The following is a 17,036-nucleotide window of genomic DNA, read 5'->3' on the forward strand; positions in this document are numbered from 1 at the left end:
TCGACAAAATACCCAGGGAAAGGCCTCTAAAAATTGAATTTTCCAACCTCACTCAAAAGCATTGTGTCTGGTAAAGAAGTTTTTGGAGACAGAAGTTTTTGGGAATAGAGTATTGGTGGGTCAGCCTGCCATCATTTGGTATCAGAGCAAGGTTTAGAGTATTGTTCTCAGAACTTCAACAAATATGCCACCCAGGAGAGGAGGAGCTGGCATAGGTCAGGGAAGACCTGTAGCCAATGTAGTACTACTTGAAGAAATTAGACATCTTTGCACACGAATGGAGGCGATGGAAACTGCTTAGAGAAGAGTCCCTGATGAGGGAGATGCCAGTGCTGAAGAAGAATCTTCTGAGGAAGAAGAAGGGGAAGAAAGTGAAACAACCAAAGTTCTCAAGATGTTGGCAAAAGAAAGTGGAAAACCAAAGGTGGAAATACCTCTGTATGAAGGAAACCTTAATGTGGAAGAGTTGATGGATTGGATTAGTGCATTAGATAAGTATTTTGACTATGAAGAGGTTGAAGATAAAAAGAAGGTGAAATTCACAACTACTAGATTGAAGGGCCATGAAACCATATGGTGTGATGAGCTACAAATATCCAAAGAAATGAAGGGAAAACTCAAGATTAAGCAGTGGGATAAAATGGTGAGCAAATTGAAAGGTAAATTTATGCCCAAATATTACCAATTAAACCTTTTCAGACAGTTACAAAACTTACAACAGAAAGGGATGACTGTTGGAGAGTACACAGAGGAGTTTTATAAGCTGAGCATTAGATCAGGACATGTTGAAGATGACATGGAAAAAGTAGCTAGATATATCAACGAATTGAGATACGATATACAAGATGAAATCAGTCTGCTAAGTTTGAAGACAATTGAAGGTGCCTATCAAGCAACTTTGAAGGCAGAGGAGAAATTGTTGAGGAAGCAAAGTCAAGAGAACAAAGATAAAAATCTAGTAAAAGGAAGAGGAGCTTCCAGCACTCTCCGAATGAAATAGGAGGGACCAGTAATCAACCACCATAGAGAGGAGACTTTGGTAGAGGAAGATTTGGATCCAGAGGTAGAAGCCGAGGAAGGGAAATTCAATGTTATACATGTGGAGAATTAGGACATGGGTCATGGGATTGCCCTCAAAACAAACCAACAAATCCAAGGAATGTAAATATAGCTGAGACAAAAGAAGAAATCCCTCAGGTCACGAGGAAAGAAGAGCCACCTAAGGTGGGAGAGTCTTTATTGTTAAAAAGAGTATTGCTAAAGGCAGAAAAAGAAGCCAATGAACCAGCTCAAAGGAAAAGTATATTCAGGACTATGTGCAAGTCTAAAGAGAAATGCTACAAGGTTGTGATTGACAGTGGGAGCACTGACAATCTTGTTTCTATAGATATGGTGGAGAAATTGGGTTTGGTTAAGATGGTACACCCTACTCCCTACAAAGTGTCATGGTTGCAAAAAGGACATCAGCTCTTGGTGACAGAACAGTGTCGGGTAGATATACAGATTGGTACATATAAAGATGTGGTATTGTGTGATGTAATGCCAATGGATGTGTGCCATATATTGTTGGGGAGACCTTGGTAGTTTGATAGGAAAGTTGTTCATGATGGTAGGAGGAACACATATACCTTAGAGAAGGATGGGAAGAAGCATACATTGTTACCTTTGAATGATGGAGCAGACAAAGGAACGACTAGGGAAAATGTTTTGATGATTAGTGGAAAAGAATTGTTGTGAGAAGTCAAGAAGGAGAAAGAAATGCATTTTGCTGTTGTGGGTAAACCCAAGGTAATTTTGACTTCTACTAATTTAGATAATTTGCCTATGGAAATTAAAAATCTGCTAAATGATTATGTCGACATTATTGTTGATGAATTTCCAAGTGCATTGCCACCAATTAGAAGTATCAACCATCACATAGATTTAATACCTGGTGTGAGTTTACCAAACAAAGCAGCATATAGGCTAACTCCTCAGGAAAATGAAGAAGTTGGGAAACAGGTGCAGGAGTTGTTGGATAAAGGACTAATAAAGGAGAGCCTAAGTCTGTGTGCAGTACCAGTAGTGCTTAGCCCCAAGAAGGATGGTGAATGGCGCATGTGCATCGATTCTAGAGCAATAAATAAGATTACTATCAGGTATAGATTTCCCTTACCACGTATGGATGATTTGATGGATTGCTTGAGTGGGTCAAAGTATTTTTCTAAGATAGATTTGAAGAGTGGATACCATCAAATAAGGATTAGAGAGGGGGATGAATGGAAGACTGCATTCAAGACTAATAGTGGGTTGTATGAATGGTTAGTGATGCCTTTTGGACTCACTAATGCACCAAGTACATTTATGAGACTGATGAATGAGGTCTTAAAAGAATATGTTGGAAAATTCGTGATAGTTTATCTTGATGATATTCTAATTTTCAGTTAGAATAAAGAAGAGCATTTGGAGCATCTTAAGTTGGTTTTAAATACTTTACAAAAAGAGAAGTTGTTGATAAATTTGAAGAAGTGTAGTTTCATGAAGAAAGAGCTCGTTTACCTAGGATTTGTAGTCTCAGAAGAAGGTTTGAAGATGGAACCAGAAAAGATACAAGCAATTTTGAATTGGCCAACTCCAAGGAGCATATTTGAGGTAAGAAGTTTTCATGGTCTTGCAAGTTTTTATAGAAAGTTTATAAGAAGCTTTAGTCAGATCTGTGCACTGATAGTTGAAACAATAAAGGAAAACAAACAACCATTTAAGTGGACAAAGGCAGCATACTGAAACTTCAAACTGTTGAAAAAGAAGATTACTGAAAAATAGGTTTTATCCCTACCAAGCTTTGATAAAACTTTCCAAGTTGACACTAGTGTGAGTGGGGTAGCAATTGGAGCTGTACTTAGTCAGGAGCAAAGACCTATAGCTTATTTCAGTGAAAATTTGAATGAGGCCAAGCGGAAGTACTCATCCTATGATAAATAATTATATGTTGTTATTCAATATTTAAAGAAATGGAGGCATTACTTGTTGCCCAAAGAATTTATTTTGTATTCTGATAATCATGCACTACAGTTCATAAATAATTAGCCAAAGTTGAGCCAAAAGCACACTAAGTGGGTGGAGTACTTACAAAGTTTCACCTTTGTAATTAAGCACACAAGCGATAAGTCAAATAAAGTTGTTGATGCATGTAAGCAAACCAACATGGGTCTATTAATGCGCTCGTGGCTGCATTGGAAGTAGTGTTTGCTTTCATTTGTTTGCTTACGTGCTTTTTTTCTTGTTTGTTTGCTTGCTTGTTTGTTTACTTGCTTCACTTTCATTTTTGCTTCTGCTCTTGCTTTGCTTTGTTGTTTGTTATTTCATTCGCTTGTTTCGTTCATAGGTTAGTTTTGCATGAAACCATGTATGACTCTTGAAGTGAGCTCGGTAAAGTACAAGAGGGCTTTTACAACTATGGCTACTTGGCTATCTGTCATCTTGCCTCTATATTATGAGCTTGTTACTTTTATTCCATGATATGTCGAAGGAAAATACGTACTGTTCGAAGTGAATCTTGGTGTAAACACAACGCTTGTGCACTAACTAGTGTCACCATCTCTAGTCGATTGTTTTTGGGTTAACCCTTGTTAGCTCGGTCAAGTAAAGTAAGGTAAGGGGGTAAACCTTAACAGGCACGTCAGAGATACAATAAACTACTTCTCTACTGGAACAACCTCTTCTGTTCTCAATAAGTCGAGATCCCTCTTCCGCCTCTGAAATGAATAAGTGCTATGTACAGTGAAAAATGAATAAGGCAAAAGAAGAGAAAGGATTCTTGCACAGGGAGGTGATGCAAGTAACTCCATTGGGGTACTGACTAGGCCCGCTGGCAGCAGAGCCATGCTTGTGTTCCTATGTGACTCCACCGGGGTACTGTCCAGGCCTGCTAGCAATGGAACAACACCAGAGATGAAATTAAGACTCTAACGACTATACTACTTGTTCACCTATATACCCCTCTGCCCCAATCGAAACAACTGTGTTGTCTTGGCTTGGAATGCGTGTTAATCGACCAAGGGTTTGGCAGATGCTACATATTACAATCAAGTTAGTGTGAAACCAAGATGAGCTAAAAAATGAACAATACTTTCGAAGGTCTTAGACTTGCTTTTCATGAACAAGGTCCAATCAAAGAGCTGTAGTTCTACGAGTGTGTCACCAAGTGTTGTAGTGGATACAACCACCCTCCAAAATTTTGCCTTATCCTCGTTTTGGAGCCTCCCTTCCAACCTTCACAACAACTTGACTTGCTTCATTAATTTCACAACCTTTAGTGTATTTCTTGCACAAAGGCAGCATGTCAGTCACAACTTGACCCATTCCCCTCACAGGCTGTTCACCCGGACTTGGTCCAACTGCAGGCTGAGCAGCCCCTTGAAAATTGTGCATTTTTGGAGGGCAACCAACCTTCCCTCCAAAAATTGCGCAATCCTCTCTGGCAACCTGTTGAGCTCCAGGTTGCGCTATCTTGCCTACCAACACTCCCTGGAGGATTTGCGCAAATTTCCCTAGAAAAACTGCTCAACCCAGAATTTGCTCAAATCTGGGCAGTAGTACGCTACTCTGCCCATAAATTGAGCAAATCTCCTAGGCAGCCAGCCCAGCTCCTAGCTAGAAATGCACATTTTTCTCCAGCAGTCGAGTAATCTCTTGCATGTGCAGCTGAGTTGACCGGTTCCCTCCAGGACTGGGAAAAATAGACTTGCATGCATGGGTTGCTTCTCCCAAGGTAGCATGCAAAGGCACCCTTGTTTCAAGGATCTATGTTTAGCAGTTGGAGGTTACATGCAAGAAGCAATTCCGAAACACCAAGTGTCGCTTCCCCTAGACTCATGGCATGTGCGTCACAACCTCGATGTTATCAAAACTCATCAACCGGATGTTGCAGAGCTCATTCCTCGCATCAACCTTGCAGCTCTGACATCCCACATCACATCTAGGAGTAGTCAGCACGTTTCAGCTCAACTGTTTTGGGGTAAGCCCGCTTCCCATGCCTTCTGCTACATTTCTATCGATTTTTGTGTTTTCGCTTGTGGGAGTACTATTTGCTTGATTTCTTTGAACGCTTTTTGTTGTTTACATATATACTAGCTTGTCCTAGATCTGTTTCAGTTTTCGTTGCTATCTCACTACTGTCACATGCATGAAGCTGTTTTGCATGGACGTTCGCCCAACCGGAAAACTGCCTCACCCACATGCATGTTGATCTATTTTCTGAATCTTTCATTCATGTTTTGCATGCACTATCAATCACTTCTGCTATCACTAAGTGTCGCCATGCATTTACTGTCTTAGTTGCTTTCAGTTCCCCTTCGGCAAGTCGGGCCAACCTTGGCTCGGACTCTGCCTTCACCAAGGCTGTATTACGCAATGTGGGGAAGGAAGGTTCACCTTCCTCTCTAGATTTGCACATTAATGCCAAGCATTGGCCTCCAGGACTATTTTGCGCATTTCTGGAGGACAGTGATTTCTTGGCCCAAGAAATTGCACACATCTGTCCCTAGGCCAGCAATCCTTCCTAGCTGGAATTGTGCATTGTGCAATCCCAACAGTCAGTAGCCAGACTGGACTATGCATTGCACAGTTCCAGTAGTCATCTAGTCTCCCAACAACCTAGATTGTGCCTTGTGCAGTCTTGGCAGTCGGTCTCCCAACCTCTAGGCCAAAATTGCACAACCTTGATGATCATGCACCCAGGTATGTTGCAAGTTAGTTCTCATGTTCATTTTGGTTTTCGACTAACAGATTGCTTGCCATGAGTGTTTCCATGTCCCTTGGTATCCCAGGTGTTCATCTTCCACTCAGCAGTACATGTACAAAGGTTTCTAGGAGAGTAGAGACGAAGACACTGTTCAGAGCACACTTGGGGATGCAGTCGATCAAGTGTCCATGCACTTTCCTATCCACAAAGACATCAAGTTGTTCGTAGACAAGGACATCAAGATATGAAAATAGCAACATCACAACGTGAAACATCATGAACAACAGTTGAAGAAAACATACCAAATTCAACGAATGCAAGAGGAGGGTTGTTGACAACACGGAGGCAGAACAAGGTTGCAAGCTCAAGGAGGTCTATTGATGATGAAAGCAAATTTGGAGACTCTGGCTATGAAGTGACAACGCAACATGAAGATCACGTGAAGGCAAAAGATGGATCAAAGAAGGAGTTGCATGTGCTGAAGCAACAACTCAGGAAGAACATGAAGCTACAGAGACAGACGAAATAGTTGCAACAGGAACAGGAACAACAACAGGCGCAACATGTACTCACGAATGAAACTGCGCCCGTACAGTTAAGGATCCATCCTAGCAGCTGACACAAAGTATACATGGTGAGGAGCGTTGTTGATCACATGCAAGGGATTCAACATCATGCATGTCGTCGAGCGCACACATGCAATCCAACCCATTCAACACACTCACCAAGGCGAAGACAAGAAGCAAGTCCAATTGAAGTTGAACATGTACTTCAACAAGTTGATGTGCATGACCACTAGCAGACACTTGAAGATTAGCACAGACACTATGCATCAGTGTGTTACCAGTTCAGCCGCACTTAAGAGGACCATGCGCATGTTAGCAGATGAGTTGGATGAAGGGGCTGAACCAATGCACTGGTTACAACAGAGGCAAGAGTTCACTTTAGCAAGATGTCACCATGAGGTGCATGCACACCATCACGGACGACCAAGCTTGGCATTAGCTCACCACTTTCACCATCACAAGCATGTCAAAGAGTTGGTCTCATGCAGCGGACTGAGTGTCAGTGATGTCTTGCATGGCTTGCTCAAGCCATGATGTCTCACATAAGTACATGTGCATTGTAATGTTGAGTCATGTCAAGTGTAAGTCAAGTGTCAATAGTTGGACATAACAACCATAGAGTAGGTGAAGAGTCATGAGGGTAGTTGAACGGTCACAAAGGGGAATGTCAAGGGTCACCCAACCCTTTGCTATAAATAGTCCCTCATAACTCATTGTAAAGGCTTTTGGTTAGCCAAGCTTCTGATAAGACTATCTTGGATAAAGCTTGGATAGTATTGTAACGCGCCTTGGCTTCTCCACTGCACAGAGCTAGTTCATCTCTTTGGAGGAGCAGGCAGATGTGGCTGTAATGTTCCACTGTTGGGGCTAGCAAGTTTACATGGTGTATTGTATGATTGTGACTTACACTTCTTTATGTAATAAGAGCCAGCACATTTTCATGCATATGTTGTTATTGTAGTTGGACTGCTCCGGTTTCCTTAATGATATATGTTGTTTAACTTACATACTTGTGTATGAACTGATTTGTATGCAATTATATGAATCTTGTTGTTAATGTGTTGCATATGTTGTTAATGTTGTCACCGTCTGTGTCGACTGCTTTGCTAGACATCAGACAAACCTTTCACATGAACCTTGCTATAACATCCATCACATTGTCTCGAATTGATCTGTTAGTGTTGTACGTGTTATCTTACCTTGTATGATGTGACTGCGGCATCCGAGTGGACTGCTTCACTGGAAGTTGTGCATGTCCTTTTGTGTTGTGTGTTCCTAGTCGAGTTGGGACTGATCCCTTTCAACCTGGAACTCACCTTCACCTTCTTCTCCCTTTGAAGTGTTACAACCTCTCATACACCTTCATTGACTCACTGCATCAATCACACCCTCGCTATTGACAGAGTTATCTTACTTGCCTCTATGCGACATCGCGGTCAAGGCATTACCTTACGACCCACTGCTGAGACTCCTACACCAAATGGTCTGAGGTCTAATTGGGACTTCTTACCGGGGAGATCCCCTTGACATGTTGGCAGGCCTAACACCGTCAACACACTTGTATAATCTAAATATTTCTAAGAAGTTCAGAGGGCTCATTTTCATTCATAACAACATGAAATATTTTAATTAATTTTGAAAGTGGAAAATGAGAGGATATGTGATAATCAAACATTCATACTGAATACTTAATTAATCAAATACAGTTGATGCGTGCAGAAGAATTCTACAGCCAAACAATATATATTCAAGAGATGACAGAAGACAACAATTCAAAGATGCAAAGCAACTAATTTAAACAAACTGTTCCATTAGTTAATCTCCATAAAGATGATAACTTTGCGGCGAGATTTCAACGAAGTTAATACTTAACTTAGCCTTACCCTAACTCCTACGTTACCTTGAATATATGATGAAATACAAAAGAGAATAAACCAGAAAAAAAATCACATGAACACAAAAGCGTTGGAAAATGTAACTAGGTTTAGTCTTCATTAAATGTATTTGAGTCATCATGTAATAAAGAAAAGAATTATTATTATTGTGATTTATTAAAGCATGGGTTTCATGCTTGGGTCATCATGTTTTAGGTCAAAGTCCCCATTGAGGAATTCTGGGATTTATTATGAGTTAATAGAGTCATTGTACTTTTAAAGAGACCCTTCTTTGGCTTTTAAAACATGTAAAGAGGTTAAGTATTGAGTCAAATTTGAATTATGTTGCCTCCACACCAAGTCAGCCTTAAGATGATCAAGTCGGCCTCAAAGAGGGTTATTCGACCTCACCAAAGGACTATAAATGAAGCAGTTTGAATTCCATTTGAAGCACACACAGAACAAACATGTTCGATATCTCTTAAAGTTGGAAAAAGTGTGAAATAGAGGAAGGAAGGAAAAAGTGATGCGAGTTTGGTCTAGGTGAAGGTAAGAAGGAAAATTGAAGTTTTGGTCCATCTATCTCCCTCTTTCGTTCCCTTGTTTGATAGATCAAAGTTCTCTAGTTGATTTCGTAGCCAGTTGTTGCATGTTGTTGCTGCCATAGGTCGAAGTTGATGGTGCTGGGTGTTGCTACCTCAAGAAGTTGTATTGGGCCAAGATCAAATTTTCTAAGTGAGGATCAAATTTTTCTAGTGAAGATCGAAGTGTCTAAAGAAAGGTCGAATTTGTTGGGTCAAAGAAAGTGCTGCAACTGTTGTTGTTGCTGTTAGGTTTAGAAGGATCATCTGCAAAGGAAGAAGAAGGTTGACTTTGTGTGGAGGAAAGTTTGTGTCAAAGTCTAGAGTCTTGGAATATCTTAGGAAAACTATTGAGGGAAGAATTACTAACTTGGCTTTCCCCTAGAGATGGGTTTTTCCCTCGTTGTGAGCCTATATCCGATGTCCATTTATTTTTGTGCTATTGCTTTGGTAAATGCTTGATGAGCTAAAAGAAAGAAGATATAAAGGAACCTAATAAGTAATCAAGAATATCACAAGTAATTATCAAGTATAAGAAAATATTTTTGCCTTTTTGATTTTCTAACATGGTATCAGAGTTTTGGTGAAGAAAGAAGCTAAAGGCAATCTCAAGCACTTGATCAAGGAACCATTCAAAAGGATTGTTTCAACGAAGAAGACTACTATATTCAAGGAATATGTCTAACACAATCAAGGGAGAGAATAAATTTGAAGGAGCCTCAAACTACAGATGTTGGAAGAAGAGGATTGGCCTTATCCTTCAAAAGAACAAGGCACTAGACTTGGTGAAAGGAAAAGTAAAGAAGCATGCGAAAGGCTCTAGTGATGTTGATAAAGCAAAGTTTATAGATTTGGAACTAGTGGCCATGAACCTAAAGGTAGAAGGAATAAAGTACAAGCTTGTCCCATTCATAGCCAACATTGACCATGCTCAAGAAATGTATGAGGCTTTATCAAATTTATTCATTATTAAGAATATTGGCCAAGTAGAAAACTTGAAGAATGAACTAAGGACCACAAAGATGACTAAAGAAGATACAATGGCCTCCTTCTTTGTGAAGATATCAAGAATCAGAGATGATCTTTTGGCCATAGATGAAATTGTTCCAGAAAAAAGAACTTGTGATCACTGCTATACTAGGATTGCCACCTACTTGGGGTGCATTTGCTGCAGGACTCAATAGTTGGAAGGAAGCTCCCACTTTTGAAGAACTATGGACTGCTTGCAATCAAGAAGAATTATTAATTTCATTATTTGCTAACCCTGAAGGAGTGTCAAATGCATATGTTGCTCATCGCAAACGAAACTTCAAGAAATGACCAAAGAGGAAGGTTGACATGTCCAAAGTAGAATGCTATCATTGTCATAAGAAGGGTCACTACAGGAGTGACTATCTTGACAATGCAAGAAACAAGAAGAGAGAAAGAGATCAAGCCAATGTTGTTGAAGAAGAAGACCTAAAGAAATCCAACCCTAAAGAATATGATATAAGGGACTTACACTACAAAGTCCTTTGCTTCTAAGTCTTATATATATATATATATATATATTGATGTTTAGAATTGATAGGTTTTAACATATTTTTTGGAAAATACATTTTGTTTTGTTTTTATAAGTGTAAAGGTACCCCTCAAGATTTGGAGGGAGCCCTTAACATCTCCCAAAGATAAGTATCTCATTTCATTTCAATTTCTATTTTCATGTACTTATTCAAGTTTTGATTATATTAAATACTAATAACTATTCTCCCTCTATTGTCTTGATTAGGGAAACATATTCTATATCCTCAATGATAATGAAAGAGAGCCTCCCAAGACAAGGTTTGTCAAGAAACAAAGGTATGCCTCAAAACTACAAAACATTGATTTATTTATAATAAATGTTCATTCATTTGACAATCTATTACTAGCATCATTATGTCTAGCTATATTGAATCTTAATGATTCTTGTTGTGGGTGATTCAATGCTTGATAAATATACCCCCTCATCATATTCTTAATTGATCTTATAGGACCCTAGACATGTTCTCTAGAAAACGCTAACCTAAGGGTATGAAAATATTAATGTCTGAAAACCAATTATTGCTTAGTATTATTTGAAAATGCTATTTGAAGTTTTTTTGATGATGTCATGTTTGGGATTTCAGTATGATCAGGAAAACCTAACTTGTTAGGGTTGAAATGATGTTGTTTGAAATCCTAAACCTTAGAAATTTTGATATAGTAGAATTTGCTTTGTTATATTATGAAACCCTAGATCTTTAAGGATTGGTTGGACCTATAAGCAAATTCTTTTAAAGTCCTAGGAATAAAACCCTAGGTTTATATATGTGTCCATGTAGTTGAAAACCTAACTTGGTCTAGGTTGGTATATGGCTAATATATTAATGTTGTCAGACATATGATGTGCTTATGAATTCCTAGATATGAGTGTTGATCTAATTATTAATGATCATGAGTCCTAGTGTAACAACCCTGGTGAAAATTCCATGTAATAAAGTTAAAAACAATAACCACAAATGGCTGTGACACTTATTCCAAGCTGAATGTTGGGAAAGACATCCTAGGGGGTGTTGATTTGGTTGTTTATGGCTAAGGAAAATGGAAAAGGCAATAGCTAAGGCATTAAAAGGCATTTTGGCACATTTATTTATGAAAATAATGGAAATTAGGAGAAAAAGGAGGTGAAAGGTCACAAGTTGCATTTGAGGAGGAAAATGAAGGAAATAATGGAAAATGAAGAAAATAGAGGCATCATTTATAAAAAGGCTTCCGAGGATCAGTTGGTAACCTTTTGTCAGTTAAGTGTTGGAGCTCTCTCATTTTCTCTCTCTCTCCCTCTCATACTCTTGGATACTTAGAGATTCCTTGGAGCACTCTTGGAGGGTGTGGCATACTTGGATTCTTGGAGCAAGAAGGAAAAGGAAGAGAAGGAAAGCGCAAGAAGGCATCAACTTCAATAGCTACATCAAATTTGCTTGCAGGTATCGAGTTGCATGTATGATTTCTTCACTAGTTTTGGCATGCATGGCATATGCATGTGGTTTCTTAGTTGTGATATGCCATTGACATGGAGGATTGCCTGGATCGATAGTGGATTGCCTAGCCTTGCCATTTCCTGGATAGCTATGGTGATTGTGGGTTTACTTTCATCACTTATTTTTGGTTGGTTCTCATGTTTCATTAGCTTGGGTTGAGTTACTAGTCCTGGAGCCTTGGTTGGACAAATGCTCTGGAGCCCTGTACCAGCTTGGGTTGAGTTACTAGTCTTGGAGCCTTGCTTGGACAAACGCTCTAGAGCCCTTGGTGGGTTGAGTTACTAGTCCTAGAGCCTTGGTTGGACAAACTCTCTGGATCGCAGTAAAAGTTGTGGGTTGAGTTACTAGTCCTGGAGCCTTGGTTGGACAAATGCTTTGGAGCCTTGGAAGTCTTGGATGGAGACCAATATGATGATGGCTTTGTGATGTCCAACCATGAGGTGGAATCATTATTTGATGGGTTGAGGTGGATGGCCTTTGGAAGCCCTGGATGAGTTTTGATTAATGTGTTCTATGAGATCCCACATTCATGCTTGGAATATGGCATGAGGGTGAATGGGTGAAGAGAGATTTGGCTTAGCCATTCTACGGTTGGGTGGAACATGGTAGCCTCATCTCAGGTTGGTTCATTGCATTCATTAATGAGAAATATTTTCCCTTGATTTCCATGTGTAAAGGTATTGATGTATTTATGGATTCAATGGCTATCATGTTTATTGTATTTATGTTCCTATTATGCTGGTTATATGCACATTTTACGACAGCAGTTATGTATGGATTTCAACATGTTTTTATTTGTATGTGAATGGATAATGTGTCTATGACCTAATAGATGATAATGCAGAAAATGGCATGAGGGAAAAATGGTTCATACGATTCTCATATAAGTATGAGATCCCTACACTTAATTCTGTTGTTTACACCTATAGGTTACATGTCGATGATATGTTCGACGAAATGTCCGTCATGACTAGTAGGGATCCATTCAAGGTCTTGAACAAGTATTTTCTTTAGTACTTTCATTTCCATGTTACTTTACTAATTTGAAGAGAAGGATTGATTCTAGGCGGTGTCCTAGGTTATGAGCTTGAAAAAGTGGCTCAAATCCTGGGGTCATTGGCACAACACTGACAATTTTGGTCCATAGTCGCTGGCAGGCAGGTCTATGAGAGCAACTTTAGGTTGCTGGTTGCTCCCTTTCCGATTGCATGAGAGCAACTATGGCCCAAGAGACCTAAAACAACAGTGGGACCCAGGGACATGCTGTCTGAGTGGCTGACTTGTCTTCTGAGGGTTCTGTTGATGATGTTGGATGTCTGTATGGTGTGTTTCCGTCGATTCCCCTTTCCTTAATGTGACTTAGGAGGTCGAATCATATCATAGTGGCCTCTCATTGCATGTTTACCCCGGCTGGCTAGTTGCTTGAGTAGATGTGGGAGGAGGGTGTTACACCTAGGGTTTGGAAACAAGCCCTAGTCAAAAATTAATGTTCTAGGAAGATGCTTGGTAAATATCGAGTTTACTGATCTAGGTGGATATTGGTGGCCACCCACCTATTCCACCTAGACCTCTAGTCGGTTTCATTTGTTTCCTTGTTTATTTCAACATTTACTATTTTTAGCATTCTTTTCGGGTCCTAAACTTCCAGAGCAGTTTTTATCCCCTAAATGATGTTTTTTTGAGGTCCGTTGCAAGGCCATAGCCATAGGCATGTTAGATGTTTCTATAGTGTGTTTCCGTCAATTCCCCTTTCCTTAATGTGACTTAGGAGGTCGAATCATATCATAGTGGCCTCTCGTTGCATGTTTACCCCGGCTGGCTAATTGCTTGAGTAGATGTGGGAGGAGGGTGTTACACCTAGGGTTTGGAAACAAGCCCTAGTCAAAGATTAATGTTCTAGGAAGATGCTTGGTAAATATTGAGTTTACTGATCTAGGTGGACATTGGTGGCCACCCACCTATTCCACCTAGACCTCTAGTCGGTTTCATTTGTTTCCTTGTTTATTTCAACATTTACTATTTTTAGCATTATTTTCGGGTCCTAAACTTCCAGAGCAGTTTTGACCCCCTAAACGACGTTTTTTTGAGGTTCGTTGCAAGGCCATAGCCATAAGCAAGGGCGTATGGCAAATCCTGTAGTATTCAGAGAGATCTTTTCAACAAGGTATCGTACGCTCAAAATGAAGATAATATGACCAAGTTACGACCCGAGAAGTTGGCTGGCCAGGTAACCCCAACGGGGCCCACAAACTCTTGGCGTCACATCTCCCGGGGTTAGGGTTTTCTCATGTTTTTCAATAATAAATAAGCCCTTGAGCCTCATTGTAACACAGTTTAGATGCATGTAGTTGCCGCATCTCTTCTCAAAGATAAGCTACCATCGCTCGAGCTAGTCTTACTTCCATTTTGTTTGTAAGCATATTTCAGTATTTGAGATTAATGAAATGAAGTGTTATTTCTGCTGCATCTCCGTATTTATGGTTATATCTATAATTTGTTGTATTCTCATTTAAGTTTAGATCAATGGTATCAGAGCGGTCTTCTCTTTCTCTGTTTTTCTTTGCATGTCCCCAATGAGGTCCAGATACAAGGAGTTAGGGCTCGAATTGGCCGAACCTTTGCAAGACCAGCCTCACAAATCATGACAACCTCCCATGGAGGAAGAAAAGAAAGATGGAGGGGCAGGAGATCCTTTCAAAATCTTACTCGAAGATGCCCTCGAGAGACAAAGTAATGCGATGATGGAAAACTTTGCCCAGATCCTTCAGCGGCTACCCAAGGGCGATACATCTCCTTCCACCAACTGCTCTGGAAATGAAAAACCCTTTAAGGTACAAGTTAACTTTGACATCCCCATATTTGAGGGTCAGATAGATGCGAACACCGTAGATAAATGATTAACCTGCTAAAAGGATATTTTTATGTTCATGAATTTTCCAGTCAGGAAAAGATAACTTTTTTACTTCTCAAAGCCGCCCCCCACATTAAGGACTGGTGGGAAAACTATTATGAGAAGAAGGATGAAAGTGCACCCTCATTATTTTCGGCTGCACCCAATTTGTTCCGGGACGCCATGAAGGAGCAGTACTACCCTGTCGGGAGCTATGAGGATATATACATAAAGTGGACCATGCTATGATAGGAAAGGGACCAAGACGTGTTGGAGTTTACCAATGTTTTCCATACCCTTCGCACGAAGTTGGGTATCAAGGATTTTGAGAAAAAATTGGTACTCAAGTATTGCAGCTATCTACACAGGTACATCGAGGATGAGATGGAGTTCCTGGACATCTCCTCACTTGGTATGACGTACTGATACACTGTTAAGATTGAGCAGAAGTTTAAACAGAAAAAGCTAGACTCTGGATCTTCAAATCTGAAGCAAGGGAAAGGTGCTCCCAAACCGCAGAGCAAAGGGCCAAACCAAGGTGGGGTGACCCAGGATAACTCGCCGAAGCCGAAAGCAAAGAACAACACCACAAAGACAAGGAATGACACACAAAAGTGGTGTGTGTTCCCAAAGAGCTCCACTCATAACACAAGTGAGTGTCAGGCCAAGCAATCACTGGTGGCTGAGCTGAAGGCTTCAGAGTCAAACACATATTCTAACTTTGAGTCAAAACTCGAGAAGGGGAATGACAAAGGGAAGAAGATTGTTGACGCGGAGCCTAGTTCCACTATGGCCACCACCAAGATCCAGAAGATTGAACCTAAAGATCCAAAGGAGGGGGGAACACCTATTCCACTCACAGGGTGAAGGGTTCTCCGCTGTAGTTCATTGTCGATAGTGGGAGCCAAAAGAACCTCATTTCAATAGAGGTTGTTAAATGTCTAGCACTGCCGACTTCAACACATCCACAAGCGCACACCATCGAGTGGCTTCACCAAGGACAAGATCTCTGCATCAGCGAAAAGTGTCACCTTCACTACAACACCAAGCCCTTCACAGATGAGGTATTGTGTGATGTTGCTCCTCTTGAAGTTTGTGATGTATTATTAGGATAACCATACTTGTGGAAGCGACATGCTGTATATGAGTCTAGACCCCGCTCTGTTATTATTTCTTTAGGTATTAAGTTATATAGGATACCAGAGGTAGCCTTGCCTATGCCATATCTTTGATCTCTGCTAAGCAATGTAGTAAGATCATCTCCTAGACTAGGAAATTTGTTTTCTTTCTAATTCACTCTCAAAGTAAGGGGAAGATTGTAGCCACATCCATGGCCCCCGAGAAGGGTTCCTCCACACAACAGAAGCATGTGGATACGGTCATGGAAGAATACAAGGACATCTTCTCCTCACCCACATGGGTACCCTTGCTGATGCAGGAGCATTCAACCCAAGAGAAAATCATTGTGAATAAGTAGACATAGAGGGTCATGTATCTTTAGAGAAGTAGTTTCCTAAGTCTCAAGTTAATGTAATATTTAGGCTTTAAGTGATTTAATTAGATAATGAGAGGAAGTTGTAAATGCTCTCAAAAAATGAGAACATGAGTGGTGAATAAATGACAAGAGATAGAGGTCAATTAGAACTCTTAAAACAGTTTTAGGATTCGAGGAACGAGAGAGAGCTTTTAGGAATTAAATGGAGATTAGAAGTGGACGTAGAGAATAGAGGATTTAGGAGTCAGTTTAGTAGATTTAGGAGTTGAACCAGGATTAGTTCAATGAACCTTTTTGGGATAAATGTAAGCCTACGGGAAAAGTGGTGAAGAGGCCATGAATAGTTGAGGATCAGGCCTGTGTGAGACACAGAGTCTCGAATGTAATGGTGTGTTTATATTTATATATATAGAGATTTATTCCTGACTGTGTCAGCGTGTGGAACGAGTATTTCATGAATGAATTACTTGTGAATTCGTAGGTTCTGTAACAGGTTTGCAGACAGAGTTCAGAGGAACGTGCATAAGAGCAGAATGATTCAGAGGGATCATAATGGGTCATTGAATCTAATTAAGGAAACAGAGTGAAGCTTTGGAGAGAAGTTGCAAAGAAAGAATTTGCTGAGGAGTTCAGCTCAGAGGAAGTTGAGCAGTGGAAGTAGAAAGCAAAGTTTGAAGAAATACGCCGAGGAGAGGAATGATTCAGAGAAATCGTAATGGAGCATTGAATCCATTTGAAGGATCCAAGAGCACAGTGATCAAAGGAGCATGTAGAGTTAAGCTCAGATCAGAGTGGCGTAGCGGAAACAGTGAAGGATGAAGAACCTTTGAAGAAACTTGGAAACTATTGTAACCACTTAAATGGCGTAAA

The sequence above is a fragment of the Pinus tabuliformis genome, chromosome 8, assembly GCF_031772625.1.
Source record: "Pinus tabuliformis cultivar Carrire ecotype Pingquan chromosome 8, CPIR1, whole genome shotgun sequence".
Lineage (NCBI taxonomy): Eukaryota > Viridiplantae > Streptophyta > Pinopsida > Pinales > Pinaceae > Pinus > Pinus tabuliformis.